Raw genomic sequence first — 23,705 nt, forward strand, 5'->3', positions numbered from 1 at the left:
TTCCAATAGTTATCTTGATATTGTTCATATCTGCCTTTCAAAAATGTGTAATGATCAAATAACTGTGCTGAAATAAAACATTTCATAGTGTGTTGGTTTTTGTATATTGTACTGAATATAATCATAGGATATTTTGCAAATTACATTGGAACATGTAGACAACTTTATTAATGAATACTACAATTATTACTTTTTCTAACCAAAAAATCAAAAGCAGACTGTATACAAAGACTCTTTGACCGAGTTCTTTCAAATTCCAGACAGAGTAAACATTTTCGTCTCCTCTTCCTCCTGAGACATCACTAAAATTAGAGGAACAGAGTAAAAACTATATTAAATCTACGACTATAAAGAAAATGGGAAGCATCGGCAGATCAGCGTTGTTTTGGAGGAGCGCACAGAGCAGAGGCACTGGCTCAGCGGAGTGGAGGAAGCTAAGGAGCTTGCTGCAGCGCAGCCGTCGGGGAGACAGCTGCGGCCTCGCAGAGCTGCGTGCTCACAGGACCGAGGCCCCAAACGCTGCAGACAGAGCACCGGGGCTGAAACCCGGCGCCGGCTGAGAGTCCCAAGCAGGGGCTGGTGCCCTGACCCCTCCCCCGACACAGGCCATCAGAGATCACCTCTTCCCTTGCCCGAAGCGAGAGACTGTAGATTTATTTTCTGTAGACATTGAAAAGTAGCGGCTCCAGACACAGGGCCACCGGACACAGCTGAGAGGTGAGGCTCTGAGCTTAAAAGAGAAAAAATAGAAAGAAATTATTAACATTAAATCTGCATACTGAAAATGAAAGTCTTAGTACTCTTCCTTCGGCTGTGCCTGGTTCCTTCTGGTCTTCAGGCTTATGTCCTGAAGGGGACACAGGAGGGGTCAAAGTGCCTACCACACAGAGCTGATGCGGGCCCACCTGGAATGGGCACTCAGTGGATGACAGTGATGGCCTTGGGTGTGAACGAAAGGTGAGGCAGCTTCCCCCAAGTCCATCTGGGCAGAGTTTTAATGTGGCAGCTAGATGCTGGTCAGTTAATCATCTAGATCAGTCACTGAAAACCATGGTACATGCACACCCGTGCACACGCGAGCACGTGCTATGTGCACTGTTTTATAAGGTGATTTTTTCAACATAATAAAATTTTGGAAAAAAACTCCATGTCAAAATTATACATCTAGATCATAATTTTTAAGCAGCTACATTGTATGGTGATATACGAAGCAGTATTTAATGTACCTCTGAATATGGGACATGTAAGTGGTTGTTTTCCATTTTTTATTATAAAATATTTAGTGGTAAATATGTGTATATTTATAATATTATTCCCTGGTCTGATTTTTTAGAACACAATTCTAAAATGGAATTCCTGGGTCAAAGGAAATGCATTTTTTCTAAGGTTTGCATTCCTGTTAATGTTGGAACTTTTGTAAAGAAATTCTACTAAGAAATGAATATAGTAGATTTCTGAATGTGTTCTTTCTCTCTTTTTTTTCCCTAAGATTGGCACCTGAGCTAACAACTGTTGCCAATCTTCTCTTTTTTTCTTCTTTTTCTCCCCAAATCCCCCGAGTACGTAGTTGTATATTTTCAGTTGTAGGTCCTTCTAGTTGTGGCATATGGGATGCCACCTCAGCATGGCCTGATGAGTGGTGCCATGTCCACGCCCAGGATCCAAACCGGCAAAACCCTGAGCCACCACAGCGGAGTGCACGAACCTAACCACTCGGCCATGGGGCCGGCCCCTGATGTCAGGCTTTTTGAGGATTTTTTTAGTGTTTTTTTTTTTATTGAGTTCATAATAGTTTACATCAATGTGAGATTTCAGTTGTACATTATTTCTTGACTGTCACCACATAGGTGCTCCCCTTCACCCCCTGTGCCCACCCCCATCCCCCTTCGCCTGCTAACCACTGAACTGCTCTCTTTGTCTGTGGGTTTGTTCATAGTCCACATATGAGTGAAATCTGGTGTTTGTCTTTCTTAGTCTGGCTTACTTTGCTTAGCGTAATTCCCTTCAGGTCCTTCCATGTTGTTGCAAATGGGGTAATTTTGTCCTTTTCTCTGGCTGAGTAGTATTCTGTTATATATATACCACATCTTCTTTATGCAATCATCAGTCGATGGGCACTTGGATTGTTTCCATGTCTTGGCTATTGTGAATAGTGCTGTTTTCAGCACACGAACTTAACCACTACACCAGCAGCCGGCCCCAAGAGGATTCCTTTTGATGGGAGGCAGTGTTCTCTCCGACCCTCTCCCAGTCTCCAGCCGTCTTCTTGGAGATGGTGCAGGTCTGACGGGTGGACCTCAGGCTCCTGCTCGCTTCGGGAAGTTTCTTCTCGATTTCTAAGCAGTGTTTCCTCCTCAGGGGATTTTTTTCTCAAGTTGCAGGACACATTCTTCACATAATTCAGGTGTATTTGAAGCTTCCTTTGGAGCTTCTGAGTCTCACTTTCAAGCTGCGAATTTTCAAACCGAAAAGATGCTTCCTCGGTTGGGAGACTCGTTATTGGTCTCGTAAGCTCATCGGTCTTCTGATTTCCTCCAACAGTCGTCTGGATAGTTCTTCTCTGTCCCCAGCAGGACTGCTGCAGGGCCCATGAAAGTTACCACCATCAGTGACACCCTCTGATCGACTTCTGACGCGGACGGTGGTCACTGCTTTCTGCTTGCCTCCCTCTCTCCTCCGAGTCGCCGTCAGCCCTGTCGCCCCTGACGAGCTCAGGTGCGTGGATCACCTTCAACCTGGTTGGGCCCAGGGCCATCCATCGGCTTCCTGGCTTTCTCAGGCCTGTTGCATTTGCCATTCGGAGTTCCACCCTTTCTCTCCCCTCCGTATTTTCCTGTGCTCTCTGCTTCCATCTCGCAGTTTCTTGGGCGAGCAGAGTAGTTCTGGACTTTCCTGAAGGTCAGTGCTATCATTCGAACCGTCTGTTATTTCCTTCCCAGGTCGTTCTCCATCATCCCGTCATGCTTCTAAGCTGCAGAGTTTAGGAGGCTGGCTTTTCCATGTTTCTTTTAGAAATTCTACAGTATGCTCAAGTGAAGACCAGCTCAGACTTCCATTCAGCATAGCCAGAGAGAAGGTTTGTAATGTGGAGGGCTGGCCTCCCCGACAGGCGACATGAGGCTTCGCTGGTTGTGTCACTGGTCCAGTCTCCTCTACGCCTTTCCCATAGGCTCCTCCAGGCAGAACACCTTCTGGGCAGCTCTTTTCCTCGTCTTAAACTATGTCGACTCCTCACTATCCACACCACCACAGAAGTACATACCAAGATCTCCCAGGGAAGCCCAGAGACTCCTGGCACGTGTCTCAAGCTTTCATTCATCACAGGCAGGTTAGCTCCCAGCTGCTCCAGGACCAGCTAGGGAGCCATTTCAGTGGCCACCAGCCAGCCCTCCATGTCTGCAAAGGGCCTCACAGCTCTGCCTCCAATTGCCAGTGTCCTGTGGGCCCCAACTGACCACATGAAACTCCATGGAGGGATCTGTCTCCAATGCAAACAAGTGCCTGGCAACCAGGGCTGACCAAGATGGCTGGGGGACAGAATGCCAGCTGGGTTCTAGAAACCAGTGTGACCTACCTGTACTCTGCTTTTGCACAGATAGAAATGATATTATTACAGAGTGCCCTGGAGAAGTGAGACGGGCTGACAGCAGACTGGAGCTTGAACCGCTCTGCCCACCTGACCCTACAGCACACCTAGAGGGTCATCTAGAGCTCTGACATTTCCCTTCTCCCCTGAGTGTGTCAGGCATGAGGGGGGCCCCGTCTCTGAGTGAGGCTCATTCTCCTGAGTCACGGAAGCCTGGTCCTACTACAAAGGTCCCAGGAATCTCCCTGCTCTGAGGCTCCCTCTGTCCCTGTGTCGGGTCAATGCCAGGGGGCAGGGGCACAGGACTGAGGAGTCTCCCCAAAAGCAACAACTGAGAGACTAGAGTCCAGTCATAACAACTCAGGAGAAATCAGTGGAACTGGAAGGCCTCAAGTTTCATGATTTCGGTGGACTCAGTTTTTCCCTGTTCAATCCAGGTTTCCTGGAAGGGGGTGGCTCTTCTTCGGGGTGACATGTATCACTTTCCTTCAGTTTGACAAAATTCCTTTTGCTGTACTTGCAAGGCTGGTGTGCCAGCAACGAATCTCTTCAACATTTGTTTTTCTGTGAAAGTCCTTATTTCTCCTTTACTTTTGAAGGATAATTTCACAGGATACAGAATTCTGGTTTCGACTCATTAACATTCCGTCCACTCCTTGGTTGCGTGGTTTCTGAAGAGAGGTCTGTTGTACTCACATCCTTGTCCCTCTGTAGCTAAGGTGCTTTCCCCTCTGAATTCTTTCCTGATTTCTCTGTTTCTTTGATTTCTGATAGTTTGAATGTGATGCCTATGTGCAGGGTTTTTGCTATTTATCCTGCTTGGTGTTTCCTGAGTCTCCTGGATCTGCAGGTTGTTGTCATTTATTTTTGAAAATTCACAGCCACTATTTCTTCTAATATTTCGCATGTTCCTTTTTCTCTCTCTTCTACTGATGCTCCCTTTACACACATCAGGCCTTTTATAAAGGTCCCACATTTCTTAGATATTCCGTTCCTTTTTTTCCTGATTTTTCTCTTTCCTTTTCAGTTTGAGAAATTTCTATTGATATCCTCCCCTCAGTAATCCTTTCCTTGGCAGTGTCCAGTCTACTAAGGAGCCTGTCAAAGGCATCCTTCGTATCTGTGTGTTTTCTTTATTTCTGGCATTTCTTTTTGATTCTTTCGTAGCGTTTCCATCTCACTGCTTGCATTGCCTGTCTGCTCTTGCCTGCTGTCTGCTTTCTCCATTAGAGCCCTTAGTGTTGGAATCATAGTTGTTTTAAGTTCCTGGTCTGACGATTCCAGCCTCTCTGCCATATCTGAGCCTGGATCTGGTGCTGTCTTCCTCTTCAAACTATTTTTCCCTTTAGCATGCCTTCTTGTTTTTTACTGCAAGCCAGACACAACGTACCAGGTAAAGGGACAGCTGTAATTAGGGCTTTAGTGATGTGGTGGTGAGGTGTGGGGCTGGGAAGTGCTCAAGAGTCCTCATTAGACCTGGGTCTCTAGTGCGCCTGTGCACCGGGGCTGTGGCCTCATAAGTGCCTCTAGGAATTTCTCTCTCGTGGGTGGGACAGGAGGGCTGGAGGGAGCTGGAGTTGGTATTTCCCTTCTCCCAGGTTGGTTAGGTTCTGATAAAACTCCTGTAGGTAAGGCTCTGGTTAACTAGTTTCCCCTGAGGGATGGTCTTGTTAAGAAAAACAGAATGCTCTGGAAGTTTTCACAATTGATCCTTTTCCTCTCCCTCTGCTGGCAGCACGAGGGGTTTTTCTCAAACCTTCACCATGAGAACCCGGTAGGGCTCCTGAAGGTAAAACTCGCAAACATGTGTCACCCCTGCGTCCTGATGACTGGGTCCCTCACAGTTTTTAACTCTCAGACTTGTCTGAGGGTTACTGAGCCTCCATCAATTTGCCAATTAGAGTTTAGGTTTTCCCGCCCAGCACTGGTTCCCACAATGCTGTCAGTCTGGTAAGTTGTGCTTCTCTTTATCTGCCTGTCTCTCTCTTCAGTTTTGGGGGCAGTGGTTTGCCCTGCAACCTCTCTTCCTTGAGAGACCGAAGAAGAGTTGTTAATTTGCAATTTTTTCAGCTTTTTACTTGTTGTTAGGATGGAGTGACAACTTCCAAGCTCCTTGCATGGCAGACTGGAAACCAGAAGTCTCGACTCTGGTTTTGAAAGCTATTGTCCTTGGCATACGGGTCTGGACCTACGCTGTTCTCTCCCTGCTTTAAGCCGTGGCTCCGTCTGCTCTTCACCTGCTTGGCCTCCCGCGGGGGATCTGCTGTCTCCCCACGTGGCCTCCCACAGGGGATCTACTGTCTCCCCACGTGGCCTCCCGCGGGGGATATGCTGTCACCCGTCGTGGCCTCCTGTGGGGAATCTGCTGTCACCCATCATGGCCTCCCGCGGGAATCTGCTGTCACCCATCATGGCCTCCCGCGGGGGATCTGCTGTCACCCGTCGTGGCCTCCCACGGGGGATCTGCTGTCACCCGTCGTGGCCTCCCGCGGGGGATCTGCTGTCACCCGTCGTGGCCTCCCGCGGGGGATCTGCTGTCACCCGTCGTGGCCTCCCGCGGGGGATCTGCTGTCACCCGTCGTGGCCTCCCGCGGGGGATCTGCTGTCACCCGTCGTGGCCTCCCGCGGGGGATCTGCTGTCACCCGTCGTGGCCTCCCGCGGGGGATCTGCTGTCACCCGTCGTGGCCTCCCGCGGGGGATCTGCTGTCACCCGTCGTGGCCTCCCGCGGGGGATCTGCTGTCACCCGTCGTGGCCTCCCGCGGGGGATCTGCTGTCACCCGTCGTGGCCTCCCGCGGGGGATCTGCTGTCACCCGTCGTGGCCTCCCGCGGGAATCTGCTGTCACCCGTCGTGGCCTCCCGCGGGGGATCTGCTGTCACCCGTCGTGGCCTCCCGCGGGGGATCTGCTGTCACCCGTCGTGGCCTCCTGTGGGGAATCTGCTGTCACCCATCATGGCCTCCTGCGGGAATCTGCTGTCACCCATCATGGCCTCCCGCGGGGGATCTGCTGTCACCCGTCGTGGCCTCCCGCGGGGGATCTGCTGTCACCCGTCGTGGCCTCCCGCGGGGGATCTGCTGTCACCCGTCGTGGCCTCCCGCGGGGGATCTGCTGTCACCCGTCGTGGCCTCCCGCGGGGGATCTGCTGTCACCCGTCGTGGCCTCCCGCGGGAATCTGCTGTCACCCGTCGTGGCCTCCCGCGGGGGATCTGCTATCACCCATCGTGGCCTCCCGCGGGGAATCTGCTGTCACCCTGTGTTGCTCCTACGTGCATCAGCTGCCTTCTTCTCTCTGGCTTTGTTTAGTGTTTTCTTTTTATCGCTGGTTTTGAGAAATTGGATTAAGATGTGCATTGATGCAGTTTTCTTTGTGTTTCTTGTGCTCAAGTCTCATCGAACTTCCTGGATTTGTGAATTTTTATACGTATTAACAAAATTGGAAATTTTTCAGGCATTATTTATTCACACGATTTCTGTCCTTCTCAGTGCCTTGGGGATACCCACTTCCATATAAATTAAACTTCTTGAAGTTTCTCAACAGCTTATTGATGCTCTAGTCTTTCAAAACCTTTTGTATCTGAGTTTCATTTTGGATAGTTTTTGTTGCTCTGTCTTCATGTTCACTAATCTTTTCTTCTTCAATTTCTAATCTGATGTTAATCTATTCCAAGGTACTTCTTCATCTCACAATTGCAGTTTTCATCCCTAATAATTCACCTGGGTGTTTTTAACATCTTCACGTGTCTCTACGTACCTTTTTAAATGTATAGAATACAGTTAGAATTACTGTTTTACTATCTTTGTCTACTAATTTCAACACGTGTGACAGTTATGGGTCATTTTTGATTGAGTGATTAATCTTCTCCTGTAAGATCTTGTTTCCTTGCATCTTTGTATGCCAGATAGTTTTGATTCAATGTCAGAGATTGTGAATTTTACCTCACTGGGTGCTGTATGTATTTTCCTATATATATTCCTGACCGTCTTCTGGACGCAGAGACTTATCGAAGTTCAGTCCTTTCAGGTCTTGCTTTCATGATTTGTCAGGTGGGTCCAGAGCCACCGTCAGTCGAGGGCTCATTGTTCCCCACTACGGAGGCACCACCTCCCTGAGCATTCTGCCCAGTGCCCCGTGAGTTATGAGCGTTCTTGTGTCAGGCGAGTAGGAACAGGCATTATTCTTGGCCTTGTGTGAGGGCTGGCGCTGTTCTCTAATTCTTTTGAGCTGTCTTTTCCAGTCCCAGGAAGCTTTTTCCCACACTGACTCCACTAAGTTGTGTGCTCAATGCTCAGGGTCCCCTCTGACTGGGTGGTTCTCTCTCTGTGCTTTCTCTCTCTCAGAACCCTGTGCTGTTGCACCCCGGCTGCCTTTTGCTCTCTGGGCTCACAGCTCCATCTCCTCCATCGGGAGACTGCCGCACCCCGCCTGGGGTCCCCCCACTTGCTGCATGGAAACTCTCTTGAGGCAGTGAGCCGGGGCAATGGTGGGGCTCACCCTTTTGGTTTTCTGCTTGTCAGGAACCGTGTTCCTTCATTGCTGAGGTCCATTGTCTTGAAACTATTGTTTCTTATATGTGTCTGCTGGAAGTAGACTTGATCAGTGCTCCTGCAAGGCCTGAAGTGGGGACCAAAAGAACTTATCCCCAAGAGTGGCCGTGTCGGGGGTCAGAGTACACAGTAGGGCTGAGTAATGGGGACCGTGGTTGACCAGCACTGCTGTGGCACCAATCGGCTAAGCACTGGTCATGATGGTCCTCTCTCATGTGGGGGAAAATCCAGACCCACCCTCCTCTGGTTGTGAGTCCCAGGGTTCCTGGTTAGTCAGAAGGGAGGAAGCTTCAGGGCTTTCCTGCCAGCGGGCAGGGAGAGCTGCCTGGAACCACGACGTGTAGCCTCATGTGCCCTGCTGGCTGTGCGCCCTTTGCACAGAACAGGCAGCAGTGGGCCTGCTCCCCACTAGCAGGAGCTTGCTCTCCAGAGGCCAAGTGGCCTTCTTTTCCTGAGAACCACAATCCGGCCCGGAGACATCAAGCCCCAGTGTCTAACTGGAGGGTCGGAGAATGGAATCCAGCTCCACTGCAGAAATGGCATTTGCGGGGCAGCACACACCAGGAAAAGGGCTCCTCAGCTCCGAAAAAGAAGCACAGAAAGCAAAATGCCGCCCTGGATGAGGGGGACTGTGCATCTCTGCTAAGTGCACGTCCCTAATGGCCCGGGCCGCAGCACGCCTCAGCAAACAGGACGGGTGAGTCGAGAGACGCAGTTCCACAGAAAGATACACATAAGATGTGCCGGTTTCTGAACTGCATGCTGTTAATTCTCTCTGGGCGTGAGGGAGGGGCACTAGCTGCACAGCTGCAAGTGACCAAATGCAACGTTCCTGATGCCAGGCTGTCTCCCTGTGCACGAGGGCCCTGATCCCACCGTGGGCTGCCTTCCTCGTGTCTCCTGACGCTCGGCTGTCTCCCTGTGCACGAGGGCCCTGATCCCACCGTGGGCTGCCTTCCTCGTGTCTTCCGACTGCTGCACTCATTCTGAGTCCAGGTCTGCTCTCTGCACCCTGGGGACCCGCTCAGCTCCTGGGAATGTGTCCAGCTTATCCATTAGTGATGCTGGCACATGGCACCCCAGTGAACAGCAGCTCTGAGCCCGTCACCTTCCAGTTCAGGCCGTCAGCCAGGTGCGGGCCTGGGGCTGGCCCTGGACCCTCCAGTTCTTGTTAGTCGCGCACGGTTTGCAGCTTGCATCCCTCACAGCCACGATCGGCAGCAGCTCGGCTTGTTTTTACAAGTGCCCCCAAGTGTAAAATCTCGCGTTAGTCACACAGCCTGCATCTGAGACAGAAAATGGAGGGTGAAGACTGGCGGGTGCAGGTGCCAAGGTTACCCCACGGGGACTGCGAGCGGCTCCCCACAACCACCTGCCGTGTTCGAGGCCCTGGTGTCAACCAGAGAAGGCCCAAAGAGACCCCACAACACGTCTGAAAAACTGCAGGGCGTCATTAACTAAAGATAGTAAAGGAAATAAAGGAAGCAAAAATAAATCATACTGTCTCGTTGTATAAGAAAAAATGGATGAACATTTAGTCCAACTCAACAAACCCACCCTTAAAAACTTTTAAGCACAGATTTTTTTTCTTACCCCACCAAAACAATTTTCATTCATGCTATTCTATGGATCTGAAAATTTATTTTCCATAAATAAGATTGCGTGTTTAAAAAAGATAATAAATTAGTCACATAACTTGTGCATTATGAAAAGTTGGAGAATACAGATAAGTAGAAAAGAGTAAACTAACCACTACCCATAATCCTAACAGTTGGAGAGCATCACCATTAACATTTCAGCACCGTTCTCTGCGGTTTTCTTTCGGCACACACACAAACAAAGAGAAGTTTTGAATGAAAACAGGATCATTCCACACAGATGGTTTGGTAGCTTGATTTTTCATCTTTGGTTTTGTGACCGTCTCTCTATACCAACATCCTTCCATGTTCTCATCCCAAGGACTGCGTCATATTTGATGTAAGACATGTCATTATTTAGACAGGTGGCTTTCTCAAAATATCTTTTGATTTTTAAACAGCCACAAACTTACAGACAAGTTAGAACAGAATACAAATGTTCTCCCTGAACCACCTGAAGATAAGCTGCCAAGCCGACACCTCAGCAGCCTGAGCACTTTAGCGTCTCTTTCCTACAAACAGGGAAGTTTTCTGACATTACGCAGAACGACGTATGAATCGGGAATTCACACTGATGCATCGCTGCCCTCTGATCATCAGACTCCGTTCAAGTCCTGTCTCAATAACGCCGTTTGCAGCAAAGGATCAGGGTCAGACTCACGTTTGTGCCGGTTGCTGTTCTCATTGGTGTTCCATTGGGAACATGCGTGGTCCCCGTCCTTCGGGCCCTCTGACACTTGTGAGGAGCTCAGGTCAGTTACGTGCTAGCTGTTTTTCGATTTGGGTGCGTCCACTGCTTCTCCAGGATTCGATTCGGGCTGTGCTTCTGGTCCACAGGAGTGACGCACGTTTAGGCGTGTGCATTCTTCTCACTGCGCCCTCTCGGGCAGCGCACTGTTTCCGTTTGTCCCGTTACTGAAGATGACCACTTGATTAAGGGGGTGTGTGCCAGGCCTGTCCTTTTCCCCTTTGTAACTAACAAGTATTTTCTTGGGGAGGTGTCTTGAAACTATGTAAATATCTAAGTTCTCATCCCACTTTATTCGTCTCAGTCAAATTTGTTTAGCTATCGTAGGGCTTATGCCTTTTCATATCAGTTTTAGAATAAGCTTATCTACGCTTCCTAATATTTGTGGAGAATTTGATAGGAAATTGCATTACACCTATAGGTCAGTTTGGGGAAAACTGACATCCATGTTCTGTCTCCCAATCCATAAACACAGTACGTGTCTGCCTTACTTCATAAACATTCTGTAATTTTCAGCATACAAACTCTGTGTTTGTTTTCTTAAGCTTATACCTAAGTGCTTAATTGTCTTTGGAGCGATTGTAAAGGGTATTCTGCTGATCACTTCAGTTTCCACATGTTCATTGTTAGTATATAGAAATACGATTACTTTCATGTATTGATCTTGTGTCTGTCACTTTGCCGAACTCAACAATTAGTTCCAGAAGCCTTCTTTTTGTAGATTCTTTGGAATTTTCTACATAGATAATCACGCTGTCTGCAAATAGGGAGAGTTTTATTTCTTCCTTTCCAACCCATAAGCCTTCTTTTTATTTTTCTTGCCTTGTTGCAATGGGTAGAACTCCAGAACTATGTTGAATAAGAGTGGTGATAGCGGACAGCCTTGCCCTGTTCCTGTCTTTAGGGAAAACCTCTAGTCTTTCCCTTGAGTGTGCTGTTAGCTGTAGGTCTTTCGTAGATATGCTTTATCAGATTTATCACATTGAGAGAGTTCCCCTCTACTCCCAGCCAGCTGAGGGCTTTTATCATGAATAGGTAATAGATTTAGCCAAATGCTTTTTCTGCGTCTGTTGAGATGGTCATATAAATTTTCTTCTTTAGCCTGTTGATGTGTTGGATTACAATGACTGATTTTCAGATGCTGAACTAGCCCTTCATAATCATTATAATCACTGTGAATCCCACTTTGTCATGGTGTATAATTCTTTCTTTACGTTGTCGGATTTGGTTTGCTAATATTTTGTTGAGGATTTATATCTAAGTTTATGAGTGATATTGGTCTGTAGTTTTTTGCACTGTCTTTGGTTTCATTATTAAGATAATACTGGCCTCATAAAATGAGTTGAACAGTGTTCCCTCCTCTGCTGTTTTCTAGAAGTATGTAATATTTGTGTTAATTCTTCTTTAAATGTTTGCTAAAATTCTCCAGTGAAGCCATCCGAGCCTGTGGGTTTCTTTGTGGGGAACTTCAATTTCTTTAATGGTTATTGGATTATTCTGGTTATCTTTTTCATCTTGTGTGAGTTTTGGTAGTTTGTGGGTTTTGAGGAATTGGTCCATTTTTTAAAAGTTGTCCAATTCGTTAGCGTAAAGTTGTTTGCAGTATTCCCTTCTTATCCTTTCACGGTGCAGGGTCTGTGCTGACGTTCCTCATCTCACTTCTGGTCTTGGGCATTAGTGCCTTCTCCCTTTTATCTTGTCAGGCTGGCTAGAAGTTTACGTATTTTATTTCGGTTTTTTTTTTGCTGAGGAAGGTTGATCCTGAGCTAACATCTGTTGCCAATCTTCCTCAATTTTGTATGTGAGCTGCCATCACAGCACGGCCACTGATAGACGAGTGATGTAGGTCCACTCAGGAACTGAACCCCAGGCCGCTGAAGCGGAGCATGCCAAACTCGACCACTGGGCCATGGGGGCTGGCCCTAGAAGTTTACCAATTTTAATGATGTTTTTTAAAGAATCAGCTTTTAAACCAAAGCTGAATTTCTCTATTGTTTTCCTGTTTTTAATTTCATTGATTTCTGCTCTTATTTTTATTATTTCCTTCCTTTTGCTTGCCTTGGGTCTATTTTGTTCTTCTTTTTTCAGTTTTTAGTTTTCTAGATTAATAATTTGAGACCTTTCCTCCTTTCTAATATAAGCTTTAGTGCTATATTTTTTCCTCTCTGTACTGCTCTCACTGTGTCCCACATATGTTGATACACTTTATTTTCACTTTAATTCAGTTTTATATATTTTTTTTTTACTGATTTTAAGAATCCCTCTTTAATGCGTGGATTATTTAGGACCATGCTTTTCTAAATTTCCAAGTGTCAGAGATATTTCTATTTTTTTTTTCTTATTTTTTTTCTCATTGGTTTCTAGTTTATTCCATTATGGTCTCAAGCGTACTCTGAGTGAGGTATTTTTAATAGCCTTGGGTGTGGTCTGTCTTGGTTTCCCCAGGCTCTGAACAGAACGTGCATTCTACTATTGTTGGGTGGAACGCCCTGTGGGGCCAGGCTTTGTGGGTCGTGTTGTCTGGTCTCCTGCGTCTTTGCTACTTTTCTCTCTAAGACTCTGTTAGGGGTCTGCTGACGTCCCTAATGACTTCCATGGATTTGTTTGTTCCTTCTTTTGATTCGACCAGTTTTCACATTGTGTATTTTGAAGCTCTGTTGTTTGGTTCATACACGTTTAGAGTTTCTATATGTTCTTGGTGTTTTATCCTTTTATTGTTATGTAATATCCCTCTTTGATCCTAGAAATGTTCTTTCTTCTCAAGTCTACTTTATCTGATCTTTTTTTTTTTTTGAGGAAGATTAGCCCTGAGCTAACATCGGCTGCCAATCCTCCTCTTTTTGCTGTGGAAGACTGGCCCTGAGCTCACATCCATGCCCATCTTCCTCTACTTTATATGTGGGACACCTACCACAGCATGGCTTGCCAAGTGGTGCCATGTCCGCACCCAGGATCTGAACCAGTGAACCCTGGGCTGCTGAAGCAGAACGTGTACACTTAACTGCTGCGCCACCGGGCCGGCCCCACCTTTATCTGATCTTAATATTAATATAACCACTCCTGCTTTTTGAAAATTAATGTTAGCATGATATGTCTTTTTCCATCTATTTTCAACCTATCCAATGCATTGTGTTTGAAATGAGTTTTTTGTAGGCAGCATATAGCTGGGTCAAGTTTTCAAATTCCCTCTGCTGGTCTCTGTCTTTCAATCGATTTATTTAGACAATTTACACTTAAGGTAATTATTGATGTGGTAGGACTTTAGTCTAAGCCTCTAGTATTTGTGTTCTGTTTGTTTCCTCTTTTTCTCAGTCCTCTGTCTGTCTTTTCTTGGCTTCCTGTGGGATTCCTAGACATATGGTTAGGATTTCATCTTGTTTATTTATGCCATTCTTAGCAAAGAGCTTTGTAAAGTTTTCTGGATAATATAGTATCGTGAACAACTTATAGCCTGCGGACATCTGACCTTCACCTCTTCAGGTAAAGTTCTGAAATCTTACTTCCACCTTGGGCCTTTTCCTTCCCTACTTTTTAAATATAATTGTCTCCAGCCCCACAGCTGATGTTGTTGTAGTCTTGCTCCAACCATCAGATACGATTTAAGAATTTATGGGGACAAAGACATTTATTACATTTACCCCTGTTTTTACCCATCCCTTGTTCTTTCCTTTATAAGTTCCAGTCCTTCGTCTGTTATCGTGTCGTCTGTTTGGAAGGCTTCCTTGTCATTCTTTTAGGGTGGGTCTGCAGGCAACAAATTATCTTGATTTTTCTTCATCTGAGAGGGTCTTTATTTCCCCTTCATTCCAGAAAGATATGAAAACAGCTTCACCAAGTGCAGGGCTCCTGAGCTGCATGTATCTGAGATTTAAAAAAAAAGACCCGGGGAGTGCATCGTATGGTTCTCTTCACGTGCTAAGCCCCCGAGCCAGTCCACCCTCCTCCTTCCGCCTTTCTCAGTCTTTTAAAGGTTGTCTGTTGGACTATTTCCGGGTTATTTAGCTGCAGGGCGAGGGGAGGGGCTGGGTCTGGAGTGCTGTCTAGACGAGCTTCGAGCTTCGTCACAAGCACAACAGCAGTCTCGTCTACACTCAGCTGTTTAATTTTCTGCCTCCTCCGATGCTTGGCAGCTCCCCATGCCACTACCACTTTTACTTTCCACTTCAGGGCACTGTAGACTCCCCGATTCCTCCGTTCATGCCCAACCAAGAAATACAGCAAAATACTAGTGGCACAAAATTTGGAACTCCTGGGTTCCAACCTAGCCACTTGCTGAGTGAACTTGGTTAAGTCAGACACTTAATGCCTCTGGGCCTGTTTTCTTGTCTGTGGAATGAAAGGTTTGGATTGGATCAGTACCTTCCAAATGCCTAAACGGGCCAGGCAGGTCTTGGAAATGAATGAGGCCTAACCAGGTCTAAGGCAATACAGAGTAGTGGGGTCTGTGGCAAAGTGCAGAGTCCTGCCCTGGGTAAAGACATTCAGGCCAAATCTTTAAAATGCTTGGTGGGGGCCAAGTAAGTACACAGTCCCTTCATCAAAGTTTCTTCTTTCAGAAGCTGGAGAGATGAGAAAAGTCCTAGTGCTGACCACAGGGTCACTCCACTCCCGCCATCTCTTGGGAAGCTCTTGATTTCCTTATCGTGGTAACACAGCAGAAGAGCAGGCTGATTCAGTCCCCAGAAGTGGTGTGTACCTTCCAGAAGGCTGTATGCATTTGGCCTCTGTTTCCACCCCTGAGCTCCACGCTGGTCTCCATTTCAGGGACTCAGTGACAACTCACTCAGTCCTGGCCCCCAAGTGGAACAGAGACAGCATGTGCCACATTAATTGGTGCCACATCTCATGGGCAGGCTGGCGTGGACTGAGCCTGGGGAACACGTGGCTGCCACACTTCTTCCTGTCCCTGCACACAGCACCTGCTGGAGCAGGGCCTGCCCGATTGGGCCTGAGGGCTGGCTCATGAACTCCGGGCACTGCAGCTTCACTTGTAACAGCCAGCATCTGGAACCAGCCAAATGTCCATCCACAGAAGAATGGATAAGCAGGTTGTGGTCTGCCCATATCATGGAATTCAACTCAACAATAAAAACAGATGAACTGTTTATTCACAAAACAGCATTGTTGACCCTCAAACGAATTATGCTGAGTGAAAGAAGCCAGACGAAAAATAATTTTTACTGTATGATGGATTCCCTGTGTAGAAAACTCTGGAAAATGCAAATATAACTGATACTCGGTGACGAAAAGCAGATCGGGGGTTGCTCAGGAGGCGAGCAAAGGAGCACAGGAAACTTCTGGAGACGATTAATAAGTTCACCATCTTTATTGTGCTGACATTTTCACAGATGTCTGTGTATGTCGAACTCATTAAACCATAATAATACACTTTAAATATGTGTAGTTTATTGTGTGTCAATTATATGCCTATAAAGCTTAAATTTAAAAAAAAAAAAAAGGAAAAAGAAGTAAGAAGGACGCTGCTCTTGTCAAAGTTTCTTCTTACATCATGAGACCAAGTGGCGTCCTTGCTCCCGTGGCACGTCTGTCACCTCGGCCACACATGCTGTTTGTATCTTCCTCCCGACCGTGTGTCTGATTAGCTGGTCAGTCAGACATCTCCTTCGAGAGCAGTTGGGTTTGCTGGGAGCTCCCAGCACAATCTGAAAGTCTATTAAAAATCCTGGCGGGCTGGCCCAGTGGCTAGTGGTTAAGTTCGCGTGCTCCACTTTGGCAGCCCGGGGTTCACAGGTTTGGATCCTGGGTGTGGACCTACACACCACTCATCAGGCCATGCTGTGGTGGCGTCCCACATACAAAATAGAGGAAGGTGGCACAGGTGTTAGCTCAGGGCCAGTCTTCCTCACAAACAAAAACAAAAACAAAAAGACAAACAAAAAACCTGGGAAGAAGACACACCCCTCGTCTTGGGATCCCTGGCTGCTTTCCTGAGGGGAGGCAGTTGCTGGTGTGCCTGGGGCTCTGAGGGCCCCAGAGTTATGCTTGTCTACACTGAGGAGCCCAGAGGTGGACAGAGCCCAGACCACACAGTGGCCTGGCCCGAGTGCTGTGCAGAGCGCCTGGAGGCTGCGTCCTCCCTCCCCTCTGCTGTCTGTCTCACGTCTCGCGGAGGAATATGATAGTCACTTGGCCAGGCGAAGCAAGATGTGCCCCCCACCCTCAGGAGGACTGTCACCCCTCCTGGAGCTTGGAGCTCGGGCTAAACTCCAAGTTCCACTGTCTGGGTCTGGCACCCCGTGTGGCGTGTTCCTCCAGGTTAAGGCAAGGTGCAGCTGGCTATGAGGGGCTGGACCTGCCCCTCCCTGTCCTGCCTCCACTGGGCCTGAGGGCGAGGCGTCCACATCAGCAGTCAGGACTAGACACTGCCTGGGACCCAAGAGAGCGTTTTATGGTTGGGAATCGGAAATCTGGAGAGGCAGAGTTTCGGGCCAGTCACCCAGCACATGCGGGAGGAATGGCCCGGAGCACAGCCCCCCACCTTCCTGGTCATTCTCTCCCACTTGCCAGTGTCCCGAAGGCCAGTTTCCTGCTGGTCAGGGCTCTCCCACTGATGCCTCTCTCTCACTGCAGCCCTGCTTTCTTCATTTATCCCACAAGTGGTTGAGTGCCTACTATGTGTAGTGAGCTGGGATTTGATAGGGATACACTGGCTGCCCGTGTGGGCTTCCCACGTGCCTGGTCACACGCTTGAACCCAGATAACAGGGTCCTTGCCCCCAGGAGGTCTAATGCCGAGAAGGTCCCATCCCGAGCGAGGGTTTGCGGGAGGAGCTCCTTGAGCCGTCCGCTGTGAACGCGCCCAGGACTGATCCCCGACCTGCTTGCGTTTTCTCCATCCACTGACGACCACCTTTCTTCTCACAAACCCTCCAAAGTATCCAGGCTTATGTTCTCCTCTTCGAGTCTGACATTTTGAATGTGTGCGTGTGTGTGGGGAGCAGGATGGATGGAAAGGCAGGTCAGAAGTCAGCTTTGCACTGAAACAAAATAAATCCGACATTCATCTTCCCAAATGAAGTAAGAAGCTAAATCATTCTAAACGGACCACAGGATTCATACGGAGGCAACTACGGATAAGCACGACGTCGCAGCCCAGCAGCATCAGCCCGCAACAGCCAGGCTGGAGTGGGCTGGACACTCAGAGAGGCGTGTCCACAGGCACGGGCCAGGGAGACCCAGGTCCACGCCACCTGCTCCTCCCCTCGGGCGGGCTCCTGACCCCCGAGCTCCTGTGTCCGCACACGGCAGTGAGAACCAGGCGTTCTGGGATCAGGAGAGGCTCTGCACACGGGAGTTTCGCGGCCTGGCCAGGAGCCCTCGCCCTCATGAGTGTCCTTCTAGAGCAGGAGCCACACATCCAGCCCCAGAGAGGCGTCCGGCTCAGACCACAGGCCGGCCGCCAAAAGTGACCCAAGAAGAGCAGACCTCTCATGTGAGTTTCTCTGCAACGTAAGCCAGGGCACGCCAGGTGTGTTACCTGAACCCCTGATGGTGCCAGTGTGTTCATAAAACCACGTTGCATTACCAGAAATTCATCTCATGAGACAAGATTTTACGTGGACACTTCTGTTTTAATAGTTATGGGTTTTTAAATACGAATTAGACAAAATATCATCGAACAAATAATTATGTTCCAAACCATATCCTACGGATACCATTTAGCACAAGGCTATTTTGAGTAAAATGAGCTGATTTAAACTGGATCTAAAGAAAATAGGAATTCAGATCACTCAGACATGAAAAGCATTGTGAGGGAAGTACTAGAAGACTAAAGTGTGGGAAATTAGACTTAATCCACCATTTGGAGCTTTTCCCTTTATTCTTCTAGGCCCTGTCCATCAGGGCCTTTGCCTTCAAGCCTGGCCCTGGCCCCCACGGGATGGCAGGAGCTGGAACTGCCCTCAGTGTGGGGGAGGGGCTGGGTAGACAAAGTCTGAACTCTGTTTGGGGGTGGGGGGAGAGGAAGGGAACACACTGAAGGGGATACCTGGTACATTCTGTTCTCAGATAAATAGCAATAATTTATTTTAAGACTCCTATAGACCAGCACGTTCCAAACGAATCTTCAGCAACAATGGAAACACCCTGGGCTGTCCAGGATGGTTGCCACCAGTCGCGTGCGGCTTTTGAGCACTTGAACTGTGGCTATCATGATGAGGAACTGAATTTTTAATTTTACTGCATCTGAATTAATTTAAATGTGGATAGTCACGTGTGGTTCCTGGCTTCCACGGTGGACTGGCAGCTCTCAGTGGCGGCTCGAGGCTCTGGGGCGTTGAGAGAAGATCTCCTCCCAGGCGGGGACTGACAGCGGGTCAGGTCGACTGCGTGTGCATTTACAGCATTGAAACGACCATGCCTGATAGGGGACAACCGCACTGGAGTCAGCAGCCCTTGCCTTCGACTGTCTGCCTCGTCCACGAACGTCACACTGTTCAAGCAGAAGCGCTGCTCCCTCCCTCCTTCTCCTTTTTCTCCTTGTCTCTCTCTGTTCCTCTCTCTCTGTCTCTCTCTGTCTCTGTCTCTGTCTCCCTCTCTGTCTCTCTCTGTGTGTCTCTGTCTCCATGCCCATGTGAAGGTAGCCTTCCCTGCATTGTTGCTTGGCCCTCAAGAAACGGGATATGGGAAGGGGCACCCCCCTGGGTCACTCCTGTGGTCCCTCTACCCCAGCTGAGCCCCGGGCGGCTGCGCCTCGAGCACAGGGCCCTTAGCAGTGACCCTGCTCCTGCAGCCTCCTCTGGGGCCTCGGGGTCTCCTCTCCACCTGGCGGGGGCTCCTCACAACCTGCCACCTCCATGCTTGTTTTGCTGTTGCATGTACCATGGTATTTAATTTTTGTACTTTGTACTTTGGCACGGATTTGGGGGGAGGGGGTGGGGACTGCAGCATGCGCTCAGCCTGCTACGTTGAAGCAGTTTTGTGATGAACAAAGATGACCTATTGACAGAAGTTTAGCGAAGCTGTTCCCTTCGCTGGCTGCTGAGGATGGAGGCCAGGCAAGTCAGACTCTTCAGGTGCTGGTGTTCAGCCCGAGGAGACTCCACAGAAGCCCTCGGTCACCACAAGCGGCCTGTACGGGACGCAGACGGACACCCCTCTGCCTGGCCATCCCCCCCGGTGCTGTCCCTGCTGGCCGGCCTGGACAACGTGGCCCGGGCCTGTGGGTGAGTGGCCACCCCTGTGCCCAACCCAGAATCTGCTCAGGCCTCACCAGCCCCTCACCCGAGCGGGTTTCCGTGGGAACAACTTTCCCTTGGAAAATGGCCATCGAGAGGGGACTGTCCTGGGTCGGGGGCCACAGCGCTCGGGCTCAGGGTGTGGAGCAGGCTCTGTTCGTGCTGGTGGCTGCCGCACCACTGTCCCCGCCGTGCCCCTGTGAGGACGACAGAAGCAGGGCCCGTTGATGCTCCATGCGGCTGTCCAGGCCCTCTCTCTGGAAGTCTGAGGGCATCCCATCCTTCTGGGCCTCTGGGCATGGAAGCGGCGAAAGTACTGTCTATGGATGAAGGTGAAAATCGTCAAGGAAAGCTCTACAGAAGGAAACAGCATGCTCAGTTCAGCAGGATACCGCAGGCAGACGGAGAAAGCTTTATTTAAAGAAGGTGTACACTCCTGACCCAGGGCTTGCGGAGGTCCAGCAAGGTCACGCGGAAACGCAGAGAATGGGACGCAGACCCAGTTACCCCAGCACAAAGGGGCCGAGCAAGGCCACGGAGAGGGAGCCCACCTGTCCCCCAGCCACGACCACGCCCGGCAAAGAGGGGTCTCTGTGTCCTGAGAGGAGGGAGGAGGGTCAGTGAGTCCTGAGAGGAGGGAGGAGGGTCTGTGTCCTGAGAGGAGGGAGGAGGGTCAGTGAGTCCTGAGGGGAGGGAGGAGGGTCAGTGTCCTGAGGGGAGGGAGGAGGGTCAGTGAGTCCTGAGGGGAGGGAGGAGGGTCAGTGAGTCCTGAGGGGAGGGAGGAGGGTCAGTGAGTCCTGAGGGGAGGGAGGAGGGTCTGTGTCCTGAGGGGAGGGAGGAGGGTCTGTGTCCTGAGAGGAGGGAGGAGGGTCAGTGAGTCCTGAGGGGAGGGAGGAGGGTCAGTGAGTCCTGAGGGGAGGGAGGAGGGTCTGTGTCCTGAGGGGAGGGAGGAGGGTCAGTGAGTCCTGAGGGGAGGGAGGAGGGTCTGTGTCCTGAGGGGAGGGAGGAGGGTCTGTGTCCTGAGAGGAGGGAGGAGGGTCAGTGAGTCCTGAGGGGAGGGAGGAGGGTCTGTGTCCTGAGGGGAGGGAGGAGGGTCTGTGTCCTGAGAGGAGGGAGGAGGGTCAGTGAGTCCTGAGGGGAGGGAGGAGGGTCAGTGAGTCCTGAGGGGAGGGAGGAGGGTCTGTGTCCTGAGGGGAGGGAGGAGGGTCAGTGAGTCCTGAGGGGAGGGAGGAGGGTCTGTGTCCTGAGGGGAGGGAGGAGGGTCAGTGTCCTGAGGGGAGGGAGGAGGGTCAGTGTCCTGAGGGGAGGGAGGAGGGTCTGTGTCCTGAGGGGAGGGAGGAGGGTCAGTGAGTCCTGAGGGGAGGGAGGAGGGTCAGTGAGTCCTGAGGGGAGGGAGGAGGGTCAGTGAGTCCTGAGGGGAGGGAGGAGGGTCTGTGTCCTGAGGGGAGGGAGGAGGGTCTGTGTCCTGAGAGGAGGGAGGAGGGTCAGTGAGTCCTGAGGGGAGGGAGGAGGGTCAGTGAGTCCTGAGGGGAGGGAGGAGGGTCTGTGTCCTGAGAGGAGGGAGGAGGGTCAGTGAGTCCTGAGGGGAGGGAGGAGGGTCAGTGTCCTGAGGGGAGGGAGGAGGGTCTGTGTCCTGAGGGGAGGGAGGAGGGTCAGTGTCCTGAGGGGAGGGAGGAGGGTCTGTGTCCTGAGGGGAGGGAGGAGGGTCAGTGTCCTGAGGGGAGGGAGGAGGGTCTGTGTCCTGAGGGGAGGGAGGAGGGTCTGTGTCCTGAGAGGAGGGAGGAGGGTCAGTGAGTCCTGAGGGGAGGGAGGAGGGTCTGTGTCCTGAGGGGAGGGAGGAGGGTCTGTGTCCTGAGAGGAGGGAGGAGGGTCAGTGAGTCCTGAGGGGAGGGAGGAGGGTCAGTGTCCTGAGGGGAGGGAGGAGGGTCTGTGTCCTGAGGGGAGGGAGGAGGGTCTGTGTCCTGAGGGGAGGGAGGAGGGTCTGTGTCCTGAGAGGAGGGAGGAGGGTCAGTGTCCTGAGGGGAGGGAGGAGGGTCAGTGTCCTGAGGGGAGGGAGGAGGGTCTGTGTCCTGAGGGGAGGGAGGAGGGTCAGTGAGTCCTGAGGGGAGGGAGGAGGGTCAGTGAGTCCTGAGGGGAGGGAGGAGGGTCAGTGAGTCCTGAGGGGAGGGAGGAGGGTCTGTGTCCTGAGGGGAGGGAGGAGGGTCTGTGTCCTGAGAGGAGGGAGGAGGGTCAGTGAGTCCTGAGGGGAGGGAGGAGGGTCAGTGAGTCCTGAGGGGAGGGAGGAGGGTCTGTGTCCTGAGAGGAGGGAGGAGGGTCAGTGAGTCCTGAGGGGAGGGAGGAGGGTCAGTGTCCTGAGGGGAGGGAGGAGGGTCTGTGTCCTGAGGGGAGGGAGGAGGGTCAGTGTCCTGAGGGGAGGGAGGAGGGTCTGTGTCCTGAGGGGAGGGAGGAGGGTCTGTGTCCTGAGAGGAGGGAGGAGGGTCAGTGAGTCCTGAGGGGAGGGAGGAGGGTCTGTGTCCTGAGGGGAGGGAGGAGGGTCTGTGTCCTGAGAGGAGGGAGGAGGGTCAGTGAGTCCTGAGGGGAGGGAGGAGGGTCAGTGTCCTGAGGGGAGGGAGGAGGGTCTGTGTCCTGAGGGGAGGGAGGAGGGTCTGTGTCCTGAGAGGAGGGAGGAGGGTCTGTGTCCTGAGAGGAGGGAGGAGGGTCTGTGTCCTGAGGGGAGGGAGGAGGGTCAGTGAGTCCTGAGGGGAGGGAGGAGGGCAGTGAGTCCTGAGGAGAGGGAGGAGGGTCAGTGAGTCCTGAGAGGAGGGAGGAGGGTCAGTGAGTCCTGAGGGGAGGGAGGAGGGTCAGTGAGTCCTGAGAGGAGGGAGGAGGGTCAGTGAGTCCTGAGGGGAGGGAGGAGGGTCAGTGAGTCCTGAGGGGAGGGAGGAGGGTCTGTGTCCTGAGGGGAGGGAGGAGGCTCAGTGTGTCCTGAGCGGACAAAGGCCTGGGGACGTCGGTGTCTGTCCACCTTTTCAGCCTAGCTCCAGTGGCTTGTGCCGTGTCACAGTTGTCAGGGTGAGTCCTGTGTGAGAGACCACGGGCCCTCGTGTGCCCTGGCCAGGGTGACCATTGTGTGGGGCTTGATTTATAACCGTTGCTGATTCCGGGAGCACGAACCTCAGTTCCACACCCTCAAACCTGAAACTCACACACTCGGGGCCTCGGGCCTCATCGGTCCCTGTGGCCTTTGTTCTGCTCTTTGGCCTTTTTGTTTGGCTGAGTCCCAACGTTAGAAAGGGGAGATTTTGTATGGAAATGCATTGTGTGTTGTAATTGCCCCGGGCCCTCCAGGGCCCTCCACACCCGGCCCAGTGGCCCCAGGGGCCCGTCAGGGGTGGCCCTGGAGGTAGTGGGCGGCCCCTCCCCACTGAGCCTTGATCCTTCAAGAGAAAGCTGAGACCTCACGACCCACGTGTAAAGCGCGGCTGGGTGCTGGGGACCCAAGAGATGCCCCTGTCCATAGGGGACGGCGAAGACAGGAGCCCCATTCCAGAGCCACGTGAGCCCTTCTTGGGACATTCCCGGTGCACCTGCCCGGGACCAATGCTGAGAGCACTGGAAGCACCCTACACCCTCAAGGGGGCAGGTGACCCGGCGCCAACTCCTCTCTTCTGAGCACCAGCGACCCTGCTCCGCCCAGACAGCTCCTTCTTCCTGTAAAAAAGAAAGAAAGAAAAAAAACAGAAAGAAGCTGCCCCTGGAGTGTGCTATTGCACATAACACAGCAGAACCAGGGGCCGGGGCTCCCGACTCAGTTTCCCCTCCTGTAAAAGGAGCAGGTGGGCCGAGAATCTGGCTCCGAGAGGGTCGGAGGCCTCTTCAGCACTGACAGTCTGGGTGTTTAGAAGCCGGTCCCAGCTCCCAGCTCCCATCTCCGATTTTACTGAGATTCCACATTGTGAGGTGGGGCCCTGGGATAAGGGCTCAGTTGCACTGCGTACAAACACGTCATTTT

The 23,705-nt window shown here is 51.0% G+C and overlaps 1 long non-coding RNA gene across 3 annotated transcripts in view; it reads left to right on the forward strand.

The window, feature by feature from the left end:
* The window catches only part of LOC103563544 (uncharacterized), a 52,215-nt gene extending 36,302 nt beyond the window's left edge, over positions 1 to 15,913 (forward strand). For all 3 annotated transcript variants that reach the window (XR_011531530.1, XR_011531529.1, XR_011531528.1), the window contains one exon: positions 15,075 to 15,913. This is a non-coding gene — a long non-coding RNA (uncharacterized lncRNA). The remainder of the gene's footprint in view (positions 1 to 15,074) is intronic.
* Positions 15,914 to 23,705: the final 7,792 nt, after the last annotated feature.

The sequence above is a fragment of the Equus przewalskii genome, chromosome 22 (assembly GCF_037783145.1).
Source record: "Equus przewalskii isolate Varuska chromosome 22, EquPr2, whole genome shotgun sequence".
Lineage (NCBI taxonomy): Eukaryota > Metazoa > Chordata > Mammalia > Perissodactyla > Equidae > Equus > Equus przewalskii.